The sequence below is a fragment of the Bradysia coprophila genome, chromosome X (genome assembly GCF_014529535.1).
Source record: "Bradysia coprophila strain Holo2 chromosome X, BU_Bcop_v1, whole genome shotgun sequence".
NCBI classification, from domain to species: Eukaryota; Metazoa; Arthropoda; class Insecta; order Diptera; family Sciaridae; genus Bradysia; species Bradysia coprophila.
Window position 1 is genome coordinate 432,734 of NC_050737.1, and position 15,357 is coordinate 448,090.

The 15,357-nt window shown below is 33.1% G+C and overlaps 1 protein-coding gene across 1 annotated transcript in view; it reads left to right on the forward strand.

Moving 5' to 3' along the window:
• Positions 1-743: 743 nt before the first annotated feature.
• Positions 744-15,357, forward strand: part of LOC119085644 (serine/threonine-protein kinase Warts-like) — a 53,860-nt gene continuing 39,246 nt past the window's right edge. The window contains exon 1 of the mRNA XM_037196082.1: positions 744-2,353. The gene's annotated coding sequence lies outside the window, so the exon portion shown is untranslated. The remainder of the gene's footprint in view (positions 2,354-15,357) is intronic.

Here is a 15,357-nt window from a genome sequence, read left to right on the forward strand (position 1 = left end):
TTTCTGAAAACTTCCCGGTATCCAGGATACCGCGGATAGCGTGAATTTCCACACGCGCAGTCATTTTACTGTAAGACCACTTTACCCATCTATGGTGGACGATTAAATTTTTCTTAAAGGTTACACATTCATTCACTGACACACACTCTCATCTTTAAAAATTGTAAAACGTTCAGAAACGAACTAAACAATGCGCATCATAATTAAATTTCCGATTTCCATTCAAAGTTTTGAATAGATCTCCCGCATTTTATTTTAGAATACACAAAATCGGAGGCTCTTTTTTACTGAAAGAAAACGAAACAAGAAAATGGCAACACGAAACGTATGATTGGTATGACTCTTACCGCTCTCATCTCAGTCGTGTAATACCTACTGGGTTTCATAATTTCTGGGATGTCGTTCACAGTAAATTTTTCAAAACAAATGAAACGAAATCATCAAATTATGAGGAAATTAAAGGCATAAATTCAGGAACCAAATCTGACAAACTGTTAAGATTTGAGTCGTCTCTGGATTAAACATAATTGTAACGTGAAAATATTCGATTTGAAGACGCTGGACGCTTCTGAAAAACATTGCGTTCGACTTTATTTTTTTGGATGCAATTGCGCTATTTGACAAACTTTGACAGATTGGTCTGATTTTTCTGGGACTTTATTAGTGTTACAATATTATTTTCTTCATCTTCTCCTTTGAAATTATTATTACTAAATAAATTTGGTATTCATATAAATGACACTTCACGCGCTACAATTGACTGAATTTGGACCACTTTTAATGTACTTTAATTATTCGATTTTTGCATTCCGATCGACGACATGCAATCAATAAATTTTCTGTAGAGAATGTTCATTACTTTATCAAAAAGGTTGGAATAAAAAAAAAATCAGAAAAGAAATTGAAATTACAAATTACGAACGACAGTATTGTAATCACAATTTATCGTGTAGCATAATCAATTGAATTTGATCGCTTTGCCAAATGCTACACCAAACAGTGCATACAAGAAAAACTAACTTGACAAAACGAAGTTCACGATAATTTGGAAAACATTTGAGCGTTTTAGAAGTGTCATCGCCGTGCATAAAATGCAAACGGAGTATTTCGACGGCATTAACAACTTCATCAAATTTAAAAACGGTTCTTTGATTATAAAAAATTAAACGAAAAATGAAATCATGAATAAACTGTGTGTGTGTGCGCCCAAGTCGATGGCGGAATCATAATAAAACAGAAAAAAAATATTACATGGGACCATCGGACTCCATTTCTTTGTTTGACGTCTTCCAAAAATAAACTGTTCGCGAAGCTTATCTGATTTATTGAATTTGTAGCTTTGAATTACATTTCACTCAAGTTAAATATGTGAAAATTTAATCCTTTTCATCGAGTTACTGGAATCGTCATTTTATTTGATGGCAAAATGTAAGGATTATAACATTCGCGTTGTGAATTTATCTGCTTTCCGAATAGTATGGTATCGTAATTCGAATCGAGTTTGAGTGAATAAAAAAAAATTGTTAAAAATATTTGTGGTTTCAAAGTGATTGGTCGTGTTCGGGAAGAGAGAAGAAAAAAAATGATTTTGATAAAAAGTAACTAAATGAAAAAATTAAATTCATGATGTTTATTGGCATCAGAGTTAAATTTTAATTGAAATGTTCACATTAATGAACAATCCAAGACGAAAGAAATGTGTCAATGATTGATACTCATATGATACACATAAGGAAAAAAAATTGCTCAATGAAATGTTAGAAGAATTATTATTAAGTTCAATCTGGGGCAAATTAAAGTGAATAGTGAATTCAACTGAACTGGATGCTGATACAGAACTTTAGTTCGCGAAATATTTTTTTTTTAGTTTTTTCGTTTTAAAATAATTGCTTTGAAATAGAACAACAATAACAACAACAAAATAAAAACTGTGAATGCATAGCTACGGAGGTTATAGCTAGAGTGGATTGAGGATTAAATCGGAAAGCGTTTACGTGTGTGATTCAGTTCATTTTCAAGTTATTATTTGGAAATGTCAGAGTAAGCTCGGACACAGATATCTCTGCATAATTTGTGAAAAGAAAATTTAAAAACAAAAAACAAAAATTGTGACGAAAAAACCCCGATGTTGACAAATCAAATTATTATTGCTATCGCGCAACATACATCGTTTTATCATTGGACAAATTTGTGAATTTTCGCGTTTGAAATGTTATTGAATGTTTTGCACGCAGACAAAGAGGCAAAACATTAAATTCTTTTCGTGTACCCAGAACCACTTTACCAAGTTTGAGCATTTAAAAAGAAAACACAAATTGGAATATATTAATTTACAGCGAACGAAAAATATCTGGTAAGTTTCAAAAAAAGACTCTTCGTTTAATCTGTGAGTGTATGAGTGTGTGTGCTTTTTTTTACAAATGTAAACTTAATAAGTCTCCTATCTCAATGGCCAAATAACATAGACGAGAAAAAAAAAATCTCTCGTGTAATGAACAAATTGCTCTAAATTTTTGAGGGAATTTTCTGGTCGTAGGAAAGAATTTCTCGAAATCAACATTAATGTGTCATATGTGTGTGCAGCACACAAAAAATGTGCATTTCTTAAATCTTTTGCGAAAGCATAACATTTTATATGTATACACACATCTTGACGAGATTGTGACGATAAAGACGGAGCTCTTTAATTATTTAAATGGTTAAATTTCAAGGAAAATTTGTTGTTGTTGTTTCTTCGTTTTATATATATATATATTATGCCGTTAGTGAGTGTGGCACTGGCACTTATATATTAATAAAAAGCCAAACAAAAATCCAATTGGAATGTGAAGGTTAACAACGCGAAACTTTTGTTTAAGAAAAAAAATATTGTTTTGTAAGTAAAGTACATACATACTAGGAAGACGAAAAGACGAAAAAATTTTTTTGTTTTTTTTTTTAAATATTGTTCATCTAGAATATATCTCTGTCGATATCTCATATTTATATATTATTCCAACCATACATCTCGTCAACCGAAAATGTTATTAATATTTTTTTGTCTGTTGATTTTTGGTTGATCGACGCGCTCGACGACGAAGCGTATTTATATGTATGTACACAAAGGCTTATAAATTTGTGTTGTTCTGTGTAGCACACCTTTAATAAATTCAATTGAAAATGTGAAGTGAATTAAAGTCAGCTGCTTAGAAAATGCAGAACGATTTCACTCGTATAAAGTGCGTCATAAAATAAAGATTCGACAGTTTGTGTGTCTCTCTAATCTTCTGCTTCTGCTTCCAATCTACCAATTTTTCTTGTACTGCCACGACACTGTACTAAAAACAATATTCAAACCAGAAAAATTTGAGCCTGACCAATGTTCGATAGGTTTTTAATAAACCTCTTCAAGAATGGTGTACTCGTTCCGTTTGAGTTGGGTCAAGCAGAATTGTACCACAAAATAAAAACTTAGTCTCGTCACAGGGACGAGCAAAACGTCTTCATTTTTTTATACCTAAGCAACGTCGAAAAATGCAAAACTCCTCAAATTTAACCGGTAGTTACTCGACCTATCATGGTGTCAACATTTTACCCAAAAAAGGATAGTGAAACTTAATTTTCAAAAACGGTGTCCGGCCCCTTTACTTTGGTTCACTAGACCGTGTCTTTTAGTCATGGGCAATAATAGACCACTCAACCATCAATTCAACCAAATAAAATTGACCATAATTTAGGTCAAATTTACACCACTGCGATTTATTTTACTCAACTGAAAACGAGGATTTTCCCAATTGTACCGTCATTAGCGTGCGAAATTTTGTTTGTTTATGTTTTTGCCGAAATAGCCTTAAAAATATCCTTAAGAAATTTACAGATTTGGCAATTATGTCTTGGTACTTTCAGTGCTAGACCTACATTGTACATATTGTACGCAATTCATTGCATACGCACCCGGTGTCAGGTATTCTAGCAAGTCACTCGAGAGAAAATATAAGAAACAATCAAGAAGGCGAGTTTCGGGGGAGAAGAATCTAGACAGCGAGAAAAGGTGTGTGTCACAATGGTGTAATCGAGGAAGAAATAAAGAAATTGTCGGACAAGAGTTCGGGGGACAACATCCCCAAGTAAATAGTTTCAATGTAGAAAATAGTATTCCCAACACCCGGTTTTCGTTTATGGATTCTTTAGCCGTGTCCGATAATCAAACTTTGTTGTAAATTGTATACAATAGTCCTGTCTCGTAATGTCTACCGCGTATGCAAATTATGTTTACATTCCGGTATCGGAATCTAAATTTCCCAGAAATGTAAAAATGACTGCACGCCACATTTATGTTGTGCTGGTTTGTTCAGCTATCTATTTTCTGTAAACACTTCCTGGTATGCTGGATACGGCGGATACACATAATTTGCATGTGATCGATGCGTGCTCGCGTCCAGTCAATCAAATAACTGTTTTTCCCATCGAGGTTTGAATGAAGTATTTTTGTCAAAATTATGTCCACAACTTACGCGAAAGCGGGTTTTTACTCAAAGATGGAATAATATTCACGAAGCCGCCTTCGGCTCGTGCTGAAAAAAGCACCTGCGAAAACTGTCTGTAATTTAGCCCGTCCGTTTTCTATCCATCTGTTCAAAAGTAAATTTTCCTGTGTTCTAGGGATGGGAAATGTCTGAAAACTATAGGCAACGAGATATACGATATTTATGGATGTCCTCTTCTTTTGTATCAATTCGGACAATGTTTTCGGCTTCGACTGCTATTGGAAGTTTAACACTAGTCACTAGTAGGTATATTACACAACCATAGAAATAGGCAATTCAAAAAAGTCTAAGCTACTTCCACTTCGATCGTCTTCTTTATCCATTACTTTTCCACACTGTGGTGTTTACATTTTGCCACACTCTTTTTCTTCACTTTTCTGCACCACTTGCGTTCAAATATGTCGGCTAATGGTAATTGTACCAATAGCAGTAAATGAACAATGGTCTTTAAAAAAAATTATTTGCTAAAATGAGGGTCACAAAAATGCACATTTGAATGGTTCCTCTCTTTCCACCGTTTTTAGTTGTGCTGATTATTACTTGTAATACCGTTTACAGTTCAATGGAGCAAAACTTTCCAAAGTTCAACGCATTCATGTATATCAAATCGATTATTTTCTCGTAGAGTCAACAATCCGATCGGGTGATGTTGACGGCACTATTTACCATCAAACAGTTTGACAGTGTCAATTCTACTCTTGCTTTTATTCAATTTTTCATGAATAAAATGTTGTGTCGTCGTGTGTACAATAGATTGTGTTAAAGCATTTGTGTGTGCTGTCCGGTAAACACAAAACTTGTCCTTATAAACGCTATCGAAACAATCGATGGCATTTCCATGTATCACACCGTTCATATGTTATAATGCGCAAAAATACAAATATTAATTTGAAAAATTGTAATGTATGTCACAGTCACTATTGTCTGTTGTAGTTGTTGTTGGTATCGTTATTATTATAATTATGTTATGACCATTTTACTTTGACCGACGTCATTCGGTTCGGTTAAGGATAGTGTTGTTGAAAGCTATGCGGAAAAACCCGAAACAATTCACTTCCTTGATAGAGTTTGTAACGCGGTCGCATATTCAGATTATTCATTTTGATTGATGACAATGTTTTCGAATCGTTCAATGTTATCCAGTAATTTATTCGTTCAACAGAGTGAAAGAACAAAAACGAAAATTAAATTTCTATAATCTACTCAGGCTGTCCTTTAGTGGCCTAAAAACGAGAGATTTTGACAGACGTTTTGAATGTCATAAAAGTTGCTCTCTGGATCAATGTAGAACGGAACTCTACCGCATTTTGCTTGCTGAGATAAATTTAAATTTCTTGCCGTGAAAGTCAGGTAAATTTAGACATGAAAAGCTTCTGCTGTTCTCTTCATACAAACAAAATTTCCTAACTACAACAACGCGCGTGTTCGTAACTATTCCGGGCGTATAAATATGCATAAGGACTTTCGTTTGTATAAGTGTCCATTGTCTGAATTTTACTAATCTCGCCTGTTGCCTTTAAATTCTCTATATCTGTCTCGGTTCTTGTTCTTGTTACTTATCCGGTGCTAGTTATCACAACCAAAGATTCCAATGCAATGGAGATCTCCACCGTTAAAATAAGCAATTGTCTTCCAGGCTGATATTACAGGTATTGCCGGCAGTTGCACGGAAATTATCGTCTTTCTTGACCTTAGAGTGTAGAGCCGCACCAGACTCACTATCTAAAAAATGTCACACTCATTTGGGTTCCTGGTCACGGCATCGAGCATTTCGTTGTATGGAAAGAGAAAACCATTACGAAGACCTGCATTTCTAGGGAAGCAACTACATCACAGTCTGCCCAATATTCCCAAATTTTTTATGTCTTGTAGAAAAAGAAATATTAAGAGACTCACTGATGTTCTTGCAGGCAACTGCTCACAAAATTACAATCTGAATTAATCAGCTTTATTGACGACTGCGAAAGAATACGGCTATGTCGAAAGGGCTGAGCCGATGCCAATGCCCAGCATTCATAATGAACCGGTTGAAATTTCTTGGAAACTTTATTACTAAATGCAGCCCTATAAGACACATCCACCTAAGACATATTCTAGAGTACATAAACTGTACTAATAAATACTCAATTTATGTGGCAGGCACAACAGGCCCATTAGACCAGGGATCTTGTATACCATCCACTTGGGGTAGCCCGGCCACTGTACCTTGACAGTTTTATTTAAAAAGAAATTGCAGATTATGGCGACCCAGGACTTTAAGCTCTCTTCTCATTTCAATATTCCGTGAAACTGCAATGCAGCTGTGGCCTACCAGAAATTATGCATGAAATTGCATTATGTTGCCATGACAATCCATTACAAAATTACTCGTAATCTAAATATCACTACGATATTTCCTGTAAAAAAATAGAAATGAAAGACAAAGAGACAAGCTACGACTCGGTAAGAACTATTTCGGTTTATTTCAACATTCCAAATGACGACGATCCAAATGAAAAGAGAGAAGAAGCAAGAAAAAAAAACACACAACAACGACATTCTTCGTAGAATATCTGATTCCCATATTACGTCAGATTAAATTTATTATTTCGTAGAAAATTTGAATTTTCCAGATTACAGATGATTTTACGCCTATATATTATACACACTAAACACACTGATTTTTCTAGCTATACATAAATTCTCGCACCTCTGCCAATAACATTTATTATTCATTAGACACAACGCACACAATTTCCGAATTTTCTATGAAATACACGCATTGAATTTTGCATGTAGCCAGCCAGATTTGTATTTCAAAAAGAGTAAAGAAAAAAAATAAATTTTGAAAGAAAGAAAAATCACTTGGAATTTCCAAGAACAATTTGTTGAATTGGTATAAATAATCGTACAGCGTTTTTTTTACAGTTTTGGCATATCTATACACACAGACCGTTTTTATATGTATAAACATTTATGCGAATTGATTTACATTATCCATGTGAAAGTTAATAAAATTCAATCGCGCAAAAGTGAGAAGATTGAATGCGTTTGGCATTTTTAAACAACAACGAAGAAGAAGTAGTAGTGAAAAAAAAATTGTATTTCTCTCTGTGCAATTATAATGAAAACCATTCCAGTTCAATATTTTTATTCAAAACATTTTACAATGGGAGAATCAACCTCACAACAATAACGAGAAAATTACCAAAAAGTTTTCGTTTCGATTTTTTCTTTTCGGTTCGTCTTCATTGCTCTGCAATTATTTTAATTTTCCAACGTGCGTATAAGTACAGTGTAATTTTTAATAGCTTCAAAGTAATCATTTCAACATACCGATTTAGTCCTCTCAGTCTAAAAATATAATTTTTTTCTTTGCTTTTTAATTTCTTCTTCTTCTACATGTTATTGCATGCATGCCCATTCAAGCTGAATGTGTCTATGAACGGATCGTTTTGATAAAAAAAAAAAATTAAGAAAAATACAGAAAAAAAACTGTAGTCGCCATTGAACAGCAATGTAAACAAGGATTTTGTTCTTAGCTACAAAAAATAAAAAATTTATCTGTTGTGCGCTGTAAGTACACATTCACAAAGCGTGGTATTAATGTTAAATGAATAAAATCAGGAAAATTCCAAAGAAAATGCACAACATAACTTATCGGTCGTGTGGATGTGGATATATATAACAACATAACTGTATAAATGTCAGAACATCGTTTCCCTTAAACTGTAGCAAATTTTATTGCTTCTATTTGCGCTAAATATATTGTGTGTGTACATTGAATTTATATTTTCGGTTTTTAATGTATTATATTGTTGGCTATATAACGAAACAATGTGTGTAATATATGGCTGATACAAATCGTGTATTATATCGAAACACCGTTGTTACCCAGTCACCACAGTTTGCCTCAATATGCATCACACAATATATACAAGTCCACTGTACAACAAATTAGTTTATTATACTTGCTACTCTCTTTTTGCTTGTTGTTTTTTTTAATTTATTTATTTATTTTCTTCTTACTTTCAGCTATTAAAATCACAAGTGTGTAGTAATCTATTTCAAATGACACAATAAAAACAGTTTATTCGATATAAATTTTCCGAGAACACCCAGCTACTAATACCCATTCTTATTCGTTACATTCGACAACGACATAAAATCCAACACATTTTCGTTTTAAATTTATCATTTTGACTATAAAACCGTTGAATAATTACAAGTCAACTGGTTTTTGTAGACTGCATGACTGCCAAAATAATATGTGCATCATATTATATTCAAGATTCAAGTATCATGGGATGAATTAGAAGTTTTTCATTATTTTTCTTTCTCTACTTTACGAAGAACAAAAAAAAAATAGACGAGGAAAACACACACTGGCGATGTAGAATGCGGAATGTTAAATTAGTGTTGATGTAAACTAGTTACAAACGCTACTATTGGTTGTTGCCGTTTTATGATGTAATTTGATGCGATGCTCTCCATACTAATCCGGGATAAAATGCATGAAAATGTTTAAATAATGTGGCTGCAGAAGAAGTTGCGTTCAAAAATGCATAGACTGCTTTCTTTTGCAAGTTTTATTTTTTGTGATTGTGATTCGCCTGTGATTATTCCGAATGCTATGAACGGATGATAATATAAAGTTCAGAAAATTAATGCACCTGCCGTTGTGTAGATTGAGGTTTTTTTGGATCTCGTTCGAGCTACTGGGGGGCTATTAAATTCAATGTACCGTTTGTTATACTTGGAATTGGTAGTTTTGGTCTTTTCCTACATAGCCTGATAGCATGGAACACGCGGGTTTCTGTACCTATGGACATTTTCTGATCAACGCTCACATTTTGAATAGATGTTACAGCAGTATGTACATGTCTTACGGGTCTAATGGCTCACTAATCTGCTATATGCTGTTTGTTTATTTTTTACATTCCACCTCCTTATCGTGTTTGTTTTACGAAACACATCCACTTAAAGACCGAATTAATTTTAATTTTTTATTGTAAGCCTGATTGTAAGAGTAATATCAAAAAGGCTGAGGTTGGGTTAGTTATACTGCGTTATGTTTTCTTTTTATTAAAAAAAACGTTCCATTGGATGTGGAAGTGGACCTATGGACCAGCACTCGGCGAATTTGGTACCATTCGATCGGTAATGACTTCTGCTACACGATAAACGTTTAAAATTGGAAAAATCCGATATTCCCCCATACGATCCTATACGAAAAACTGAAAAAATGTTCCAACGGATGTGGTAGTTGACCTATGGACCAGCACTCGGCGAATTCGGTACCATTCGATCGGTAATGACTTCTGCTACACGATAAACGTGTAAAATTGGAAAAATCCGATATTCCCCCATACGATCATATACGAAAAACTGAAAAATGTTTCAACGGATGCGTTCTCAACTGGTTTTACAATAAGTTTTTATTTAACCGACAGACAATTCCAAGAGTTCTACTAGTTTTTCGAAGAATTTATTGCAACAGGTACTGAAAGCCTTATGGTTGAATGAAGTAGAATTTTTCATTTGGTATTTTTTTTTAATAAACTGTATTAGAGCTCTATTGTGTCTTTCACTCAGTCTATTTTCATCATTTTCGAGAAATTGTATTTCCACTTAATATTGGATGAGATTGTTCAGTGTGGAAGTAGCGATTTGAGAACAGACTTGCATTGAAGGATTGGAAACTGAAAGTCGGTACAGTGTACAATAGTAAACATATGTATACATCCTTTAAAAGTTGTCTGATTTCGTCTTGGATAAATTTGTATTTGTGCATTGAATGTGGTAGTGTGGTTGTTTCATATTAGCCCGAATAAACTTTTACTTAACTTCCATTGAATGAAAAAATCAAATCATATACAAAAATTATTAGCACACAGACTGGCTATACGCATTTCAGTTCAAACAGACAAAAAAAGAATTCCAAATATATGTTGGATTGCAAGGAATTTCTAGATTACACAAACACGTTTATTGTGCAAACAGAGACAATAATTTCAGCGTTTCTTTTTCGTGTAAATAAAGTCGGTTGATAAGAATTCGTTCGATTCCAAAATTTTGCTCGGAATTTGTTTACTTTGTTTGATAAAAAAAGTTTGTTTGCGAATTTTTACAAACACAACAGAAAACATTCTTCATTTTCATTGACTAAACTTTATCTTTATTAACGGTATGTTAGAGGATGAGACGAGATTTGTTTTTATTTTCTATAATAAATTACCCACTGCAAGCTCTTCTTTAATTTTTTTTTCTTAAATTAATTCCATGGTAATAAAGCAGCTTTCCTTCGACTGCACACAAAAATAATAAATAAATCGATTTTTACTTCACGTCGCATGTTATGCCTTTACTTCGTCCAAAGTAAAGTTCTTTTTTTACTTCATATTTTGTACTCTCATTTACTTGTGTAGATATTCTATGGCCTATGCCACAAGTTCAAAAGATTAAAAATTTATGTGTTTTACGAGTTGTTATGCGTATCTAAAACGGTTTTTACATAAATTCTGTTCCATTAAATGGTTACGAAAGAGATGAGTATTGGGTTGTATTATTCAGAAGATAAATCACTTTTCACTTAAAAATTTAGACATTTAATTTGTGGTTCCGTCAACATGTTATTTTACTCGGTTGGTTGACAATAGACATTTTAAGATTTATAATACGGAAACACAAGGACCTGCTTATGAAACGTTGAAATTTACAATCGAATCGAGCGAGTGACAAGTTAACTACTATTTGGAAAATTTAGAAAAGATTAGGCTCGTTGGAATACTCTAATAACAATAAAATTGCCGACTGTGTACACTCATCGAAATTTGTCTATTTTTTAGCAAAAATGTGATCCGTCGATTAACTGAACGAAAATTATTGATCAACCAATCGATCTACTACTTTTTAGCAAAAGTCAATGCTATGAAGCATCAGAAAATAAAAACTTCTGAGTTTCCGAGCGTAGAAAATGAGTCTTAAAATCTAAATTTTTGATATATGTGTCAGTCTTAACGTGTTCGTCGTTTTTAATCCAACCATTAATTTACCATTCTAAAAAGCTTGCTGACAAAATCGCCAATTGCCCAATTTCCGTAAAAGAGAAGCGGGTAAGGAAAATTCAAATAACCAGTCCTATCGATTTGTTTTATCGATTCCATTCCTTATTCCAATTGACTTACGTTTGTCCCACTGAAGGAAATTTTAAACTTCTAAAATTTCTTCCAAATATGATAAACATATAAATATTTAATTTAAGTAGACATTATTGCAGAAAATTTGCTTTCATTTGCTTTACTGAGGACTATTTCGTCCATTTTTCTAAAATAGTTGATCCTCCATTCTTGCTTCTCTGAGGAGCGTCCTTTAAGTAGAAACAAGTAAGAACAATTGACATATAAGACAAGTAAAAAGAAGACATATAAGTCATTCCAGATTTTCAATTAAGTTAGAAAGAAAATGATTTTTATTTTTAACTGATGCAGTATTATGTTCTGATCGAAAAATTGTTCTACAGCATGCCTTCATCATTTGAAAATGGCATTCTTCTTGTATATACGAAACGGTAGTAAATATGCAACAAATTACCGCAGAAATACACCGTAAAATGAGAATGCCATCGGTTGTTCAGTTTCTATTTATTTTTTTATAAAATTAATTATACATTTTTGAGGGGTAGAACAATTTTATATTCAGAATGGAATTTGCTAACCTAATTCACGATATCTTCCGGTCTAAATATGAATAGTTTGTTTAATAGTAATGGCTGATTTAAGGAGGATTTTAGGAGATTATTATAATGTCTCAAGTATAAAACTCCGAATAACGTTTGCAATTGAGAAAGAACTTCAAAATGAATTTCCAATATGTAGTGACTAAAGGTAGACATCTGCGCCGGAGACGAAACTTTTATGAATGGTGTTAACAACAACTATATTTTAACTCTAGAACTACATTTTAGGAGTTGCAGGAGATTTAAAGATCATTTTTTAAATGTTGTGATTTTAAGGAGTTTTAGAAGGACAAGGAGAAAGAGATTATTATGAAGATTGTCGAGTTATATCTGGAACTGTAGTAGCCCATATAAACCTCTTTTTTCTATCTCATTTGAACTAGGGAAATTTCATGTATAATAGAAAACCTTACGGGTCTGACATTTGTGTGGAATGACCCACATAATAACTTTTTTTTAAATAGTTGATCGAAAGAATAAGACACCGCATTCTTATAAGCAGTCTTTTTTGTGTGTGCAAACAATATGTTATAAGGTCATGACACGATATCTAACAATTTTTCTTACAGAAAAAAATGTCACTTTCTACATATATGTTTCACCTACAACATTCAACATAGCCAAATAAGTCTTGCATACACAACACCAAAGATAACCTAAACTTACGTTAAATTATACGTTTTCGGAATTATAAAATCTATATATAAAATATAAAACGTATGTTAAAGACAATATAAAATGTGAGTAAATATATATGAGACAGAATTTGATGTTACTATATATATAAAATATATATAGAAAAGATCAGATCGGGTGCAGCATACCTTTGCATTATATTACATTACACTATGTTATTTTCATTATTACCATGTCATATACCCATAAAAGACATTAACTCTATAAATGTGGAAAAAAAATTGAAATAAATAATTCATAAATGAAAAAAAAGCAGCAGCAGCAACAACAACAACAAAATAAAAAATTCCATGAATTTAACCATGCACGACATTTTCGCACGCCCATGCTAAAATTTTATATGTCTATTTTTTAACGAAAAAATAAACTTTTTTTTTGTTGTAAAAACTGTACAATGTAATGTTGGTTATATCGATAAAATATATAAATTTCGATATTTTATCAATTCGGTAAAGATTTTTATTGCAATTTTATTTCTGTTAAAATATGCGTGACAATGAAATGGATTTTCTAGCAAATGATCGTTTTCACACAATAAAAAATGTAATTTTCTCGAGGGGAAAACGGTGTGAGACCACTGGGGTAAGTAGTGTTCACAATTGGCTTAAAAAGAAGATAATAGCTGCCAATTGGCTGTCGTTAACTATACCACTATCTTCATATGCAGCTACGAGAAATTTTCTTCACAAAACTTGACACAACAAATAGTAGGAAATGTTGGCACTAATCCTAAATGTGTTTTTCGCTATCTATCCTAATCTAGCCCGATTTTTCTCTTTTTTACGAAATTTTCTTAAACACTTCGGGTCGTAGCCCGACTTTTATCTTTTTGTCAGTAATTAATTAGCAATGTTCCAGTTTATCCATCTACCCTTTGTTTAAAAACAAATGGAAGAAAATTAAAGCGAATAATAAGGATGTATATGAGGACTCAACAACTGAATGGGACAACACTTGTGATAACCATTCTTATCGAAAAGCTAAAGAAAAATAAAGAAAAACCTCAAAGCTTAAGAGAAAAATGGATGGAATCCTGGAAAATTTCTCAGAAAACAGTTGAAAATCCTCAGTCGATTTTCTTCTTGAAAGTAAGTGTCTAAACTTAAGTGTCTCACGGCTCGGTATCTTGTTATTTTGATCCTACTAAAAGCGTTTTACTTCTATCGTCGCTGTTTAGAGATGGCATGCAGGAGACAGTAGATTCCAACGCCAATGGGACCGGATTTGCTCACGTGTCTTACCCCTCGCATATTCTTATTTGCTTCTTTATTTTTTTCGGATTGCATTTTTAAGACATGGACAGCCACAGCACATGCACAAATTGCAGTCTTTACTACTTGCGATACCTACGCGTTCGTATTTCGAATGCATACAAACAACAGACGAAACAAATCGTTCGGAAAAATACGTACAACAATGCACGCTTAATTCATATGAATTCGCACTTATTCCGTTGTTCCAAATGATCACGAAGGAATGCTTTTTGTAAAATGGGCAGCTCATAAGGACAGAAGCGATTAAAGCTACTCTCGTAATTATATTATTATCATTTCGACATAATAATGTTGAATGCAGACTCGGACTGACAAATCAGGCGGAAAATTTATTTTTAAATCCATTTTTAAGCGACTGCGTCTGTTGCTTTACAAATATAACTATAGTCAAAGATATTTTGCAGTCAGTTGTCGGAATGAGAAAGCATAATCGATAATTTGATGTTTATTAACACGTTGGCGGTTATTGCGACTTTTCAACTTTAAGCACACCGGAAAAGTGCTAAGGGAGTCAAATAAATTTCTAGAAATCAAAAATTTGACTTTCGATTTTTAGAAATTTATTTGGAGGTATTCCTCGACTTCCTCAGTACTTTCCGGCGTGCCTAAAGTGCCTGCTCAAGCATTATCCCTTACGTGTTAACATCTATCTATCAAGTTTTGGCGACCAGAAAGATTACGATAGTCACGATGACTTAGGCTCTCACCACAGAGAGTAAGAATATATTTTTTGACATTGATGTTCTGTCGACTAAAACGGCTTTCCCGATCTATAATCATTAGATCTAGAACATACACGACAAAATGTCGGTTGTTGCTAGTATTACCTTCTGTAAAATCATTTGTGAACGAACTTGCTGCAATGAATGTCCTCTTCGATCGTCAAAGTGCTCTTTCATTTTGTCAGTCTGGCCCTGTTGAACCATTTAAAATCAACATTACATCAGCAATACATTTTTTTTGTCGTCAATATAACCAAACTCTTAACACCACAAAAAAAGCAGAAAAAACTGTTGAACATTCCAAAAAGTTGAATGTACATCTACGTTATCGAGTGATTCATTCTGTAATGATCATCGTATTCGTTTATATTCGTATTTTGATTGATTACCCAATGCGTTTTTACAATCCCCGCTTCAAATAT